Source organism: Protopterus annectens, chromosome 2.part2, assembly GCF_019279795.1.
Source record: "Protopterus annectens isolate FY-2018-M chromosome 2.part2, PAN1.0, whole genome shotgun sequence".
NCBI lineage: Eukaryota > Metazoa > Chordata > Ceratodontiformes > Protopteridae > Protopterus > Protopterus annectens.
In genome coordinates, this window is record NC_056730.1 from 331,190,437 (window position 1) to 331,205,569 (window position 15,133).

The window sequence follows — 15,133 nt, forward strand, 5'->3', positions numbered from 1 at the left end:
CAAAACAGTTTAGAAAATCAATAGTCACTTACAGATGAACAATAAGGATTTGTCTAACAACAATAAAGCAAAGATTACACAGGAAGGTACAGTATACAATTATAAGAATTTTAAGATTTACAACTACACTGAGTGCCATTACAAAACGGTACACTTTGATTTATTTTCTAAAGGGATGAAATTCATCCCCACTACTAAATTGAACTTTTGTTGACTGCATCAGTGAAATAAAAAGATATATAAGAAAACTTAATTTAAGTGTCATGTTCAAAGACACTACAAAGGATTCTAGTAAGCAAGACTACAAGTGCAAAGGGTTAAAAAAGAAGAGCACGTATGTGCCCCCTATGCATCCGATTATTTCAATTTATGACAAATCTGTAACACAACAAGTATATTGACTACAAAATTACATTGGTGGTAAAAAGATTAATTATAATTTATCCTTGGAAGAACAAAAAGTCCTTACTGACTTAAGAAATGATGACAGCATTAGAATAATGAAACCCGACAAAGGGGGTGGTATTGTCTTTTTTGACAGTATGGTATATTCTTCAAAAATATATGATTTATTACACGTCAGGAAATTATGAAATTGTATCTTTGAATGAGATTAATATTCTTCAGGAAAAAAGTATAACATTGGAAAATATAAATAGTACAAAAATAATATTCAAACAAGGTAATTGTTGCACTAAGATGATTGTATATATGGCTAAATGCATGGCATGCTCAGGATTTTATATAGGAAAAACTGAGAGAAAATTTAATAAACAGATATATTCTCATTTATTTAGTATCAGGACAAAAGATGAAAAGAATGCTTTTTTAGACATATTAAAAAATGTGTAGACAGGCACTATTTTAAGTTTGCTATTATTGACAGTGTTCAACTTGACATGGGGGGAAGACTTCAAGAGCCTGTTATCATACAAAGAGTATTGATGGCAGGTTTTATTGGATGCTTCAACCCCACCAGGACTCAATGACATTATTTCTATTAAACCTTTGCTAGCTATGGGTTGAATTTGGGTTTAGTGGCATATGCAACAGTTAATTTGTGATTATAAGACACAAACAGGCATACCAAATTTTATATTTATTTATATTTATATTCATATATATTCACATCATATCGATGGTACAGTTTTGTTATAATATTTTTTAGACAGGTAGATTTAGGACAAGATATATATTTTGGTCATTGTACATTGTATTGTTGTTTAGATTCTTATAGTTTTATAGGACAGTTTGGATGGATATGTAATAATTTGTTCTGTATTAACCAGGCATTATACATATAAATATTTACTACTAAAATATTTTTAAGATTTAGACTTATATTTTATAATACATATTATATATTGTATTTGTTCACATTGTGATTAACATAGATATGATTTTTATAATAATAGGTTTTGCACTATGTGTATTTTTAGGTGTCACATACCTTTGATATGAAGCATTGTGTATTTTGAATTTTGGCGCCAAAAAGTTTATTTAAGTGCTGAGAGGTTTGTTTCAACTTGTTCTGAAGAAGCTTGCCATTTAGCAAGTGAAAGCCTTTAACTTTAACTTTTGGATTATTCTGTGTTTCGTTTAATAAAATTACAGTTTGGCTGAGGATACCGTTGGTTTTTGAAGACATTTGTTTCATTTGTTTTATCTGTTCCACTGGCTTTTAAAAAAAGTTTAACTGCTGAGAGTTTGGCTGTGGATATCGCTGGTTTTTGAAGGCATTTGTTTCATTTGTTCCACTGGCTTTTGTACACACTTTTCAGCTGCTGAATTGCCGTTTTTTTGGTGAGTTTCATCTCAAGACACTGGGACTGTCAACGTTCTATGTTTCATATATATATATATATATGTAACTACACATACACACACAGAAATATGTATAGGAAGATACATATGTAGAAGGTGCACACAGTATGGAACAGCCACTATGCCTACAGATGCCACTTTACCAACTGGTCACTGTATGAGCCACCCATACAAATGGCAATTGTTGCCTGCAACATATACCCACAGAGAGGTAAAAGGATGTCCCACCACACATAGGTTTGCACACATGGGAAAGCTTTATTTGTGTACTATTACAGTTGTATATGCCATGTCATATAGCTGTTTAGACACTGACATACATATAAACAGAGTAATGCAACTGTGAAACAGTTATATTAATACAGTAGTCTGGAAAGGTTTACATATGTTGCTCACCAGGCTGAGGCCTTCAAGTAGTACAATAGTAAAGACAGACTGGGCCATAGGATACCAATCAATCAACAGTAAGTAATGCAGATGTATAGTCCATCAGCCTCTATCCACACTCTGTACACAATCTCTAGGGGGTAAAGACCTAAGTTGACACAATGGGATGTATCTGTTACATAAGACATATTTGACACCATCACAATCATGCTGATAAACAGAACAGTCTGTATGGCAGGAGGCAGTAGGCCTGCATTTACCCATGGTGAACTGTATGGTAATGTACATACAGATACATTAAGGCAGCTAAACCGTGATACCGCCACATGTTGTAACAGCCTAGGTTAGTTATGATGCATCCCAACCCATAGATTCAAAAATACAAGGCCATATATCACTGTTACATACACTGACCTCTGAAGTGCATAAGGGCACACATGTATTGTGAAGGTGAAGTCCACACATATATGGACCCAACCCCACAATATGTGTGGGGGCCACAACAGCAGTGGACTGATGGCAAGAATGGCAGCATGACATACTCACAGTCCACCACATAACAACCCCTGAAAGAATGTCATGTGTACAAAGCCTGGTATGTAGGTTGAGGAAAGAGGCTGGAACACAGGCCCATATGGGTAAAACTGTTGTCATACACTAAGCAAGTTGCTGGTGTTACAGGACAGTCTGCAACATACCTTTAGTCAGGAATATGAAGTTTGAAACAGAAATGGATGTAGCCATGTACTGATAGCACTCAACACACACACTGCCAGTGATATATCTGACACAAGACCTGTGTGGTGGACAGACAAAACATAATAGGCACACCTCTGGCCATCGAGTGGATAGGCCCACAGTTGAGAGCTATGCAGACAGACTGCATTCCATGTTAAACTAGTATGTATACACAAACCCTGTAACACGGGTGGTATACAATGCATACAACAACACTACTCATACTCTGTCTGTAGTTCTGGAACCTCCTACAAATATGTAGCTGGCCTGAGTGTGCAGGTTCTCCTGTACAAGGTATTGCTACCTGTTGTCTGTGACACTGCTGCCCACACACAGGAAGGATGCCCATCATACAGGAAAGGTAAAGGGACCATGCCCACATGATGTAGGGATTTACAGTAGTTGGTTACCATGACAGTGGTAATTGGAAGTGCTACACAGCATGCTGCATGCAGGTAGCAAGTGGAGGACACTGATTGGTGCAGCGGTCATCACCTGATCATGTGCATCACCTACAAAATCCATGTTGCAATCTATTCAAAGCAGTTCAATCCAGTTACTGGTGAGAGACCAAGAGAGAGCGAGAGAGAGAGTGCGTGAAAGGCACAAAAAAAAAAAAAAACATCAAGCAAACCATCCAGAAGAGACTTCATTCCCAGAACAGGTATGTGAAGTATATGTGCATGTAATTGACCATAGTACTTGGTCCATAATAATGGGATAGATGATGTGGAATGATTTATATGTGCCTTCAGGTGTTGTTGTTGTACTGATGTTCAGCTGAACAACTGCTAAGGACAATAGAGTCTGTCCCTGTGGGTAGTGGACCATACACATCAACTGTGCAGATCAGCACTGACTGATAATATGTAAGCCATCATAGTGTGTGTTGTGTAATTGAAAGTATGTATATTACTGTGGCCAATAGCTGGTGGTGGAAGTAATGCCATAATGATGGACACATGGGTTCCACAGCCCAACTTTTGTGGGATACTCAGGTTAACCTGTATTGTAGTCTGCCACTACATATACCTCCCTAATGTCAGACTGTGTCCATATGTGGCACTTATCTGTGTTGTAGCAAGGCAGAACAGTGCAGCTGTGCAGGAAGGTGTTGTGAGATTGTGGACCTGATGTCTGAATGTACCCCATATATAGGTATGCATATGTGTACATATCTATCTATATATATATATATATATATATATATATATATATATATATATATATGTAGATAGATATATATATACATGTACGTCCACAAATTTACAGATACCCATGTGTAGACATATATATGAACACATATATACATCATATATTTCTACACATAGATATAGATATATAGCTATATGCACATGTCTACATATATACAAACACGCGCACAAACATATATGTATGTGAATACATGTCACGTATATTACCGCCACAGTGCAGCATGCTATGTGCGATGAAACCGCACACATAGCAACACATGCAGATAGCTATAGCTGTCAGTGTGTGCAACATGGACGGGTATGTCACATGTGAACCCCTTGGGACCACATTGCCCTTGTCTGTGAAGTATGGAATGGGAATATGGAGAAGTATGGTAGGTATAGTTGTGGAGGTGGTCAGGGTTGGCAGATATAGAGGACAGCCTACAGAGGTGGTATGTGACACATGTGGGTAAACAGCCTGGATTGTGTGTATGGTCTGTGATGTGGACACCCCATGGGCCCCAATATGGACACAATAGGAACAAGCCTCACACCCACTACTACTCACAACAGCAGTCTACATCCCAAAGGTGCCTGGCCTGCAGGCTGAGCAGAAGAGCATGTGGTCCCTGTGAATGGATACTGGGTGCCTCCAGGTGACATAGCACATCCCACATGTGTCTGTGGACCCCGTTATGGAACAGACCCTGGACCTGACCTCAGGGGACAGGAAAATGTCTGTGTGTACAACATCCCCTGAGTTGGTTTCACCTGAAGGTACTGCTGGACCAGTACATGAGGGGGCCCCAGGGTGGGTCACACATGTAATGTGGCCTGGTAACATGGGCAGATGAGTTTGGAGAGGTGGTTCTGCTGGCCAATAGTACATATACATGCTATTGTGTCACTGTCATAAAACATATGTCGGTAGTAATAGTCTACACAATCCCGGAACATTACAACAGCAGGCACAGATAACCTCAATAACACAGAATGTCAGATGTGCAGCAACCACACAGCAAGCATACCACAGGCATATATGGAACCATTATGACCTTCACAATGGCATGCAAGTGAATAGTCTGTGACAGACCAGCAATGATAGTGTCCACACAGGGAACATGGCTACAAACAAATTGCACAAAGTGTGGTACAGTACAATATCTGCCCCAGTAGTAGTTATGCTGTAACCATACCTATTGAGTTGTGTGTACAGTTTGTTCATAGGTTCATAGGTTCATAGGCTGGTACTAGGCTATCAGCCCTAGGGCCTATACAAGCCTAGCCATAACAATTCCCTGGCTATTTCTTCCCACATTATTTACTTTCCTGGACCCCTGTCTAGCAGGGCGACTGATGTGATCCCTGGGGTGAATTTCCTTTCCCCCATCCAGTCGTCAAGGTTCCTCTTGAAGAGGTCCAAAGAGGCACTCTGCTTGACATGTATGGGCAATCTATTCCAGAGTCTGGGGAGTCTCTGGGTCAGGAACCTATCCCTCCAGCATGTTTTGTTTATTGTGATGACAAGGTTTAGATTCCTGGAGCGTGTAGCTCTGAGGGATTGGGATTTCTTTAAGTGTAGCATGTCCAACAGCTCTGGGTTTGACATGGCCTTGTATGTTAAGCAGAGATCGCCTCTGAGTAGACGATATGTGACAGAGTATAGCTGGAGTTTTTTAAGTCTCTGATATGGTGAGGGGTGGCAGTGATGTGTATTAAGAACTGTGGTAACCTTGCTGCATGACTTGCTCACACCTGTGTCCATCTTTAAGTCTTTCAGTCACGCTGTCCCATGGAAGACTACCGGCATACTCAGCAGCTGAAAATGACATTCTGGTGAACCACCTCATACAGCAATATGCTGTCTTGTTTGGCCAGGCCGCCCATGATCAGCAGGAGCAGACCACCCTGTGGAATGACCTAGTCTACAGGGTCAATGATGTCAGACTGCACATCCGCAGTTATGAGCAGGTCCAGCATCATTGTTCTGACCTGCTTTGCAATGCCCATCGACATGCTGCTGCAGTCCAGGGGATGACCTCACCACAGAAGGGGGCCATGCCATCCATCCTCCCCGACGTGTGGAGGAGCTGCTAGCCAGCCTCGTGGCACCTGCCCATCTGCATAGCCACCAACCACCTGACACCTTTGTGGAGGTGGGTGCTACCCACACACCGGCCAAGGAGTGCGCAGGTAAGGCCACAGGGCACATCAGTAGACCACTGTTGCATATACATCCACATCTGTACAGGTAGATCATTCATATCTGACATGTCATAGAAATAGTTTGTTGCTGCATAGTAGTGATAAACAGATGTGCATATGTGGTAGTATTTTGGACATGTACTGTTGAAGTATTGTAATGCTGCACCCACCCTGTAGCAATGCCACAGGTGTGGCCACTGACTTTGCATCTCTCACCCTCTTATGTAGGTCCCGCCAGTATACCACTAAGGCAGCAGCCTGTATCTGGTGAGTGGTTTATGTAGATGCTTGCAATACACCGGGCATGTAATGGCTATGGTATATTTCATGTACACATTTAACACACCTACCCAGAATGCATGCTGTACATGTGCACGTATTGTTGCTGTTAAATGCACGGCATCACTGTGGTGACCATGATGGGGAATCGGAAGGGTATGTCAGACATCTGCAAGATAACTAACATCCTGTCATTGCGGAATGTGTCCACAGGGAGTAACATAATGGTGGGAGACATGGCCTACAGTAGGGACATTTATGGAACAATACCCATATACAGTGCAACACCAGTGTATATACCTGTAGGACAATGGCAACTGTTGCAGAGTTACATTATGGCATAAGGTACTACTGAGGTCCACATTATCAGTAGGGACTTGGCTGTAACATGTGGTGTTCAGTGTATGGAACACTGCAAAATGACACACATGTGTAGGCCTTACTTATAAAGCATCTGCAAAAAGGCTGAGGTGGGGTGGGTGTCAGCATGACACACCAGTGCACTGCAGCAGGGATCCAAAGGATGTTACGAATGGCTGTATCTGCACATAGTCAGGTTCATGAACTGTGCCAGACATAACCCTACTATCAGAGCAAAAGTGATGGCAGTGTGCGAACACCAAGGGATGTGCACATGAGTAGACCTTGCAATCATGCAGATTAAGGGAACATGTGTAGGGCAGGCTGAGCATACACTGGCAAATGCAGATGGCCCATGCCAGTATACCCCTGCCAGTAGTAGTGACTGCTGTAGTACACATAACAATAGGTGCAAAAAACTATCATGATAAGGGTGTGCACACATATGCCCACATGGAGTGTATGCATCGCGGTCAGCATCTGCACACCTAACACATTCCGTAGACATTGAATGTGAAAGTACAGGACATATGCCACATATTGGGCTCATGTACTGTTAAGATATGCGGTGATGTGGTCCCATGGCAGATCAAGGATGGATGCGTGACATCAATAAGGGTGTGTACACCCCCCATAGCCATGGTATGCTCTGATGGTTAGCAGTGTAATAGTATTGGATTGGTCATACATGGTCTGCTGATGTTGAGAGCTGTAAATCACATATCAGGCATTCACAAATGACATCTGTCTACATATTATAACAGGTATGTGTTGCTGAAAAACATAGGGGCTGTGAGCATTAAAGCTGACATAACTGACACAGTACTACACATTAAGCAAAGGGTTGTACACCTGTGAAGTGTGATGCACCGTACATGTCAGTGTGCAGAACAGGTGCACAGCAATACTGTGTACATGGGTGCAGTGGTATCCAGGGGAAGGGGCATCACCTAGTGACACAGCACATGCATCACACACATGTATACTGTTGCTAGCATAGATTGACTATAGCTGCACTGTATGCTTTTGTGTACCACATGATATGCATGTTGACAGAAGGGTAATAGGAGGACTGTGTGTACTATCATTGTGCAACCTCACCTGTATGTGTATGTGTGTGTGTGTGTGTGTGTGTGTGTGTGTGTGTGTGTGTGCATGTGTGTGTTAATCCTGGTGGGTAGTTAGTCTGTAGGGTCACTCTGGTGAAGTGGAGGGAGGTTGATGCATGTTATATGCGTGTGTATGTGTGTGTGCTTGTGTGGGTGGCCATGTATGCACATGTGTGATTGTGGGGTTGTTCATGCAGCAGTACCTCCCTTTGGGATCGTGCAGTACATGGACATGGACTGCTACATTACGCACCAGGAATACTTGTCAGGTATGTAATCACAGGACAGCCGATAGTATAATAAGTTCTGTAACATGGAACAGGCATTGAGAGGGAAGGTAGACACAAGGTATACCCTTAATATCAAAGTCAGCAGGGAGGTGATGGACAACCCATGTATGCAGCAGTACAGATGCATTGGGGGAAGGTTCTAGTCAACACCAGGGATTATATCCACATATTACAGTTGTCATATGAGAGGCTGACTGAGCAACATATCTGGCATGTACTGACCAATACATACACATGACACTCCAGTACGTGATATTATGGAATGGGTGATATTATGGAGTGGGCATAGTAGCTCACACATACAGGGGACATGCTCATGATGTCTGGAGATACACAGGGTGAACACCTAATGACAGCAGAGAGACCATCTAAAACCACTACACATAGGTTAGGCAGGTAATGTAGTAGCAGGTCTTGCGTTGTCATCACTTGTCTAGGCATGTAGAGGACTGATATGTTAATGAGTGGTATCAATATGTGTATGTTACCAAGTGTGATGCAGGTTGGGAAACACATAGAAATATAAGTGGGACTGTCTGTAAAGTCACGGACAGGTAGGTATTACGGTGGTGTGTGTGTGTGTTTGTGTGTGTGTGTGTGTGTGTGTGTGTGTGTGTGTGTGTGTGTGTGTGTGTGTGTGTTTGTGTGTGTGTGTTTGTGTGTGTGTACTGTTAGGCAATGCTGCACAGGTTTTAAAGTGCGTTTATTGTTTTACCCCACAGGTGGCGAGGTGGGTCAGGGTCCCTCCTGCATGCAATCTGATGTTGGTGTCCATACAGACACAGAAGGTGATGAAAGTACTGTTGAGGCACAGGTGGGGTTGTCAGGGGCTGAAACAGTGCCAACATATGACATCCTTTTAGCCACCTCAACCCTGCACACAGTTTCAGTGCCTATACATACGCCATCACCAGTGGCCATAGTGGAGGGACAGCTGGCATTTGGTGGCAGTTTACAGGAAAGTGTGGTAACCATGCTAGTGTGTCTGGTCACAGCACGCATAGCTGGATGTCCAGCAGGGCACCACATAGGCAGATGTCCCAGGCTGCTTGTTGTAGGGCCACTGGTCATCATGCCCCTGGCAGACACGACACAGCTGGTACTGGCAGGCGCATGTTTCAGGCTGTCATGGTGGCACAGGCATGTATTGAACATTACACCAGACAGGGCCTGAGGCTGCAGACAGCTGCTCTCTCATCTGCAAGTGACAACACCCGTGAACTGGCTGGTGCCATCCATGCGTTAATCAAGTTCATGGACAGATGGTCCGGTGAGATGATGGCCCTCATCGACCATGGTCTGTCGGTGCTTGAACATCTGGTGGGAGTGTGGCAATGGGCGTGTGGACGTAGGGCAGCAATGCCAACAGCTGGCAGTCAACATAGACGTGCTAAAACACCAAGTGGCTCCTGTAGTGGGAGTACCAGCCCTGGCACTGCGGGGGAGCACTGTCCACACTACACCAGGTCAGGAGCATGTGGTCCTGGCTTGTCCCAGGAGGGACTAGCCAGGACCACATGCTCCTGACCTGGTGTAGTGTGGATAGGAGCATGTGGTCCTGGCTAGTCCCAGGAGGGACCTGGTTCTAGCGGACATTTGTCATTGTCAGGTGAGAGTAGCACATTGAGGCCTGTACCTGGAAGTGCCCATAAAACCCCTGGCAGGCACAGTCCATGTGATGTGGCCAGAGGCAGTGAACTGCACACGCTGCCAGGTATGGTCTGCAGATGTCCATAAACACCTGTGTAGGGCAGCCACATGGCAGAACTGTGTGCATGCATACCCACACACTACACAAACACACCTCGGGCAACCACATGCCTACATACACCACATCACCATGCCCAGTTCACATCAGTACACCTCTCACACACACAAATGGTGTCAGATGTATGGCCCACCCTCAGCCTCTGGCCAACCAACAACACACCCTGTGCATATGATGATATCTGTGCCACATCCCTGATTTCCATACCATAGATGCAGGAATAGCCTAATACAGTTCTGATGCACATGGTGACTGTACTACAGTGTACCACAGTACTGCAGCATAACATGATGTAAGGAGTAAAGTGTAATGCATATATGTCAGGGGAGTAGCCGTCCAGCAATGATGCCTTATAGCTGTTAGTAACACTGGTTGATTATGATCGCTATAACGATATCCATTTGTGTTGTAGGTGTACATGTGTCAGCACGAGGGTGGTCTGTAGTCATATTCCTCAATGGGGTATGGCACTGTGGTGACACCATGGCTGTAACATATCTGATGTACAGTTGAACACATGTCACAGGTTTGTATAACAGTTTTTGCCTGTGCCACATGGACAGGCGACCCGCTGGGATGTGTATAATCTGCAACCTGATGCAGACCCATCCACATACACGCACACTCTTACTTGGCAACACTGTTACAAGACCCCTACCTAGGTATGTAATGATACTGAAGTGTGTGGCTTTCATTGCATACACCACACAGCGTTTAGGGTGAGGTGTGTTGCAGGTTACATGTTACATGCAAAACATCCCCAGACATGTACAGTATGCTAATGGGGGATGTAATGGGTGTATATGGACAATACATAGTGTGACATACCTTCATATATACATTAGCAGACACATAACAGGCAGACACACGTCTGAGAGACCTGGGCCTATCGCTGCTAACTAACTTGACCATGTGTCCAATGTGTTACAGGGAGGCTGCACACAGCACATGCATAACTGGCCTGGATTGTGGTATCCATTACCTGTATGGCTGATGGTGACAGTGGTAACCATAACGTGGTACATGGGACATATACTGGGTGTATCTTGGTGTAATGACAGTGTACACATCACCCACATCCACAGTGGATATTGTACTCCCTGAAACCCATGATGACACTGACATACCCACCATCACACATTGGCCATGACTGCGATACAACCCATTGTATATGCCAACAATGGTACTACAGGGCTATGCATCTAATGCACATGCCACGTGCATAGCAGGGTGTTGTATTGTCATGCCTCACCTATGATCAGCAACACTATCTGTACTATTGTGTGGCAATGGGTATTGTAATAGGAGTATGTGGCCTCCGAATGCTGTACCCTACAGATATACGGACATGCACACATGCACACACTTGCCAGAACACAATGGGTATCCCATGCCTGTCAACCCATTTGTACACCACTGTTGTGCTGATACTGCAAGGCTCATGTAGCCGGTATGGAGAGGAGCTTAAAAGGGTACATGTAATGTTCCATACAGCAGCAGCTACAACTGACTATGGCAATGGGTGTTGTGGTAGTTGTGAAGGCCCTCATGGAATTCCCAGGTACAGGTGTGTTAACACATGGACACTCAGTCATGCACACGTACACATGTGTCTGTACTGGGGTGCATCACTACTGGTGGTCATACCTGTGTACCTAGCTATTGTCCAAGGAGAGATGGGTTGTGCATGGATTGTGTGTAAAGTGGTATCCTGCCACTGTCATGTGGCAGCAGGCGATCTATCGAGAGACACTACTGTGATGACCCTCAGGGTGAGAGTGACATGCATCAGCCAATCCTCTGGGTGCCTCCTGCACATGGCTACTGAGGTGATCAAGTTGACATGTATGTAACATGCATTACAACACATGGCTATTGTCTGTGATGGAGACCTGTATCCAAGCATGGTCTGTTGACTGTGGTAGTGTAGTGGAGGTACCCATGGTATGTGGTGCGTACAGGGTGTTATCTCCTATATGTGCCAGTTCTTACACAGCTGGGTAGACATGTCAGTGTCAATCAAGCTTACATTGCCTGTAGATATCCAGCTGGATACCTGCCATATGCACAGCTGTAAAGGGACTGACAGTCATCAGCTTGGCAAGTAGCTAAGCAGTAGGATGAATGTGTTGACAGACAGACATTTGACAACAATATGTATGCCATAACTACATGTCAGAAGCCCTCACTAACATGTGTTGTACATATGGTAGTCTACAGTTACATTCCACATGCCAGAACATTACCCAGTAGGGATTATATACTGTGACACAGCTCACACACCAGGGATACAACAGGGAGACCTGAGAGTCCAGCTATGCCTGTAGGTGTGCCTGCTGTCAGTACTACAGTTAGCAATCTACTCTTGCCTGGGTAAGCACTGTCAACAGTAGTACCACCATGATACACTACATGCCAGTGTGACAGCATGTACCCTGGACTACTACCCCATATGTAACACATTCACATGGATAACAGCACTGTACAGACCTCATATACATCTGTGTCCCACACATAACACTCACACCCCTTGCTACTGTGATGACAGCATATAGGTGCATGTATTGTACATGGCATTACATACACTTATTACAGATGTCATTACCCTGCTAAGTTATTAGACTGGGTAGTGTGAACTGGCTACCAATGCTAAACCATGCTTAGCAGGTATCAACATTGCTCCAATATAACAGCTTAGCTGATTTGTGCACTGGTAAGCGCAAACCCACACAAATGTGCTTAAAGCTGCTCAAAACTACCTTAACTACTCTGTATCTGACAGCCTTTTTTCTGGCAACAACAAAATGAACAGCTCTTGCAGGTCTTGAACCCAGGACCCTGTACACTATAGTCATAACATTTAACCACTACACTATGACCACTGTGAAGACAGCTGTTGTTTTTCAATATATCTGTTAATACACAAATTGATTAGTATTGAACAATTGCCTTTACTTCCACAATTGTGAAGTACTTATTACTATGACTGTCACATCACATATGTCGTTTTACCATAATGTATACATAGCAGATATGGTGAGATACATCTGGGAGGCTATACACACCCGTGAGGATTACACATCACAGGAATATGGATATATACATATAATAGGTGATATATGTCTACATGTACCTACACATATATATTAAGACATATGTCTGTATACACATCTGTATAGTGCAACATATATATGGCCAGGCGTACATCTCCTTGCATTACACACACACACACACACACACACACACACACACACACACACACACACACACACACTCACATATATAAGTATGGGGGGGCAGTAGGGAAGAGATTATTCAAACTGAATCCATGCACATACATATCTAGTCTGCTATGCCTATTACTGTCAATATATATTTAGACATCCATAAGTCTATCTGCATATGTATCTCTATATGTATATGTGTAGACATATATTGCTGTGTATATGTATATATCTGAGTGTTTATATATATATATATATATATATATATATATATATATATATATATATTGTTTGTGTCTTTCAGCTTTTCCCGGTTAGGGGTCGCCACAGTGGAACTCCAGTCAGCTAATGATTGGCAGTTGATTTTTACATACCGGCTTGCCAGGCCTGACGTGACAACCTTCAACAAAGGTACGCCCATTCACGCATGTCTCCACGCAGAAGACGCCTAGCTGAGAATCGAACGGACAGCATCTTACTGTGAGGCTGACAACGCTACAGAGCAACACCACTGGTCATATATATATATATATATATCTATATATATATGTATATATATTTATATATATATGTACATATACATATCCATCTATGTATGTTATGTATATATGTATATATCTATATAGATATACAGATAATTATATATGCATATATGTCCACCATAAGTCCTGAACATGGAATGCAGCCCTACCTCAGCCCCAATAGTCCCAACCTCTTAGTGCAAGGGGATGTCAGATATGTAGTGCAGGTATATATGTAGACTATTGCTACTGTGATAGGGGTTGTGTTCACAGACGTGTGTGGGAGGTCACATATGCTTTAAACATGTGCGCCATTGGCTACTGACAGACATCCTAAGGACATCATAGTACAGTACCACTGCTAGCACAGTAATGATCCTGTGGACCACAGCAGAGATATGGCCAATAAATGTGGACAGAGTGGCACACTCTGGTCAGTCCAGAAGTATACACAGAACCCCTTAGTGCAAGACATGTGGACCAAGTCTGACAATGTGGATGTTAACAGCCATGTAAATGGCTATATCATGTAAATGCTGGTATACATTTGCTTCCATAGGTTATGCATTCACACACCCCTGTCTGTCCTGACACATAATAACCGCTGGTACAGAGGTGCCATGGCCACACACTATGCATTAGTTAGTGACATACATTCGCGCTGTACAGCATCCACTGCTTTTTCTGACATACATGACTGTTATGGTGGCCTGACTGCAGTACATATGGCAAGTATCTGGATATAACATCACACTGGGTAAGTACACTAAGCTGCTAGGCATGTAACAAAGCACTGTGCAGGCTACAGGCAGGCTGCCACAACACTGGCCTACATTTCTTATGGGGGATTACACCTGTACCTGCATATATAGCTGTGAGCTCTACAGGCATGTCACTGGCACTAGGTAACAGACACCTGTGTGAGAGTGCATACACAACCAATGTGAACACAGCCACAGCCACCGTGATGGTAGCTAGCTTAATATTACAGTATATGGACTATCTGATCAACACCATCCTCATATGTGCCACTCACACACTAACCCCAGCATGTACTTCATCCACTACACAGTGTGGCCGATCCCTGTCTGTGGTATGGGACATGTGTGTGTTTGAGCCTAGAAAACATGTAAGCTGTTAGGGTAACATACAAGGTGGAGCACAGCATGTAACTGCATGTCAGATAGAACAGGACCAGAACTAATGACACATCTACCACAGTCTGTACACAG

General features: G+C 43.4%; 1 protein-coding gene across 1 annotated transcript in view; it reads right to left on the minus strand.

Moving 5' to 3' along the window:
• Positions 1-15,133, minus strand: part of RAD17 (RAD17 checkpoint clamp loader component) — a 1,292,309-nt gene that overhangs the window by 854,372 nt on the left and 422,804 nt on the right. The window lies entirely within an intron of this gene.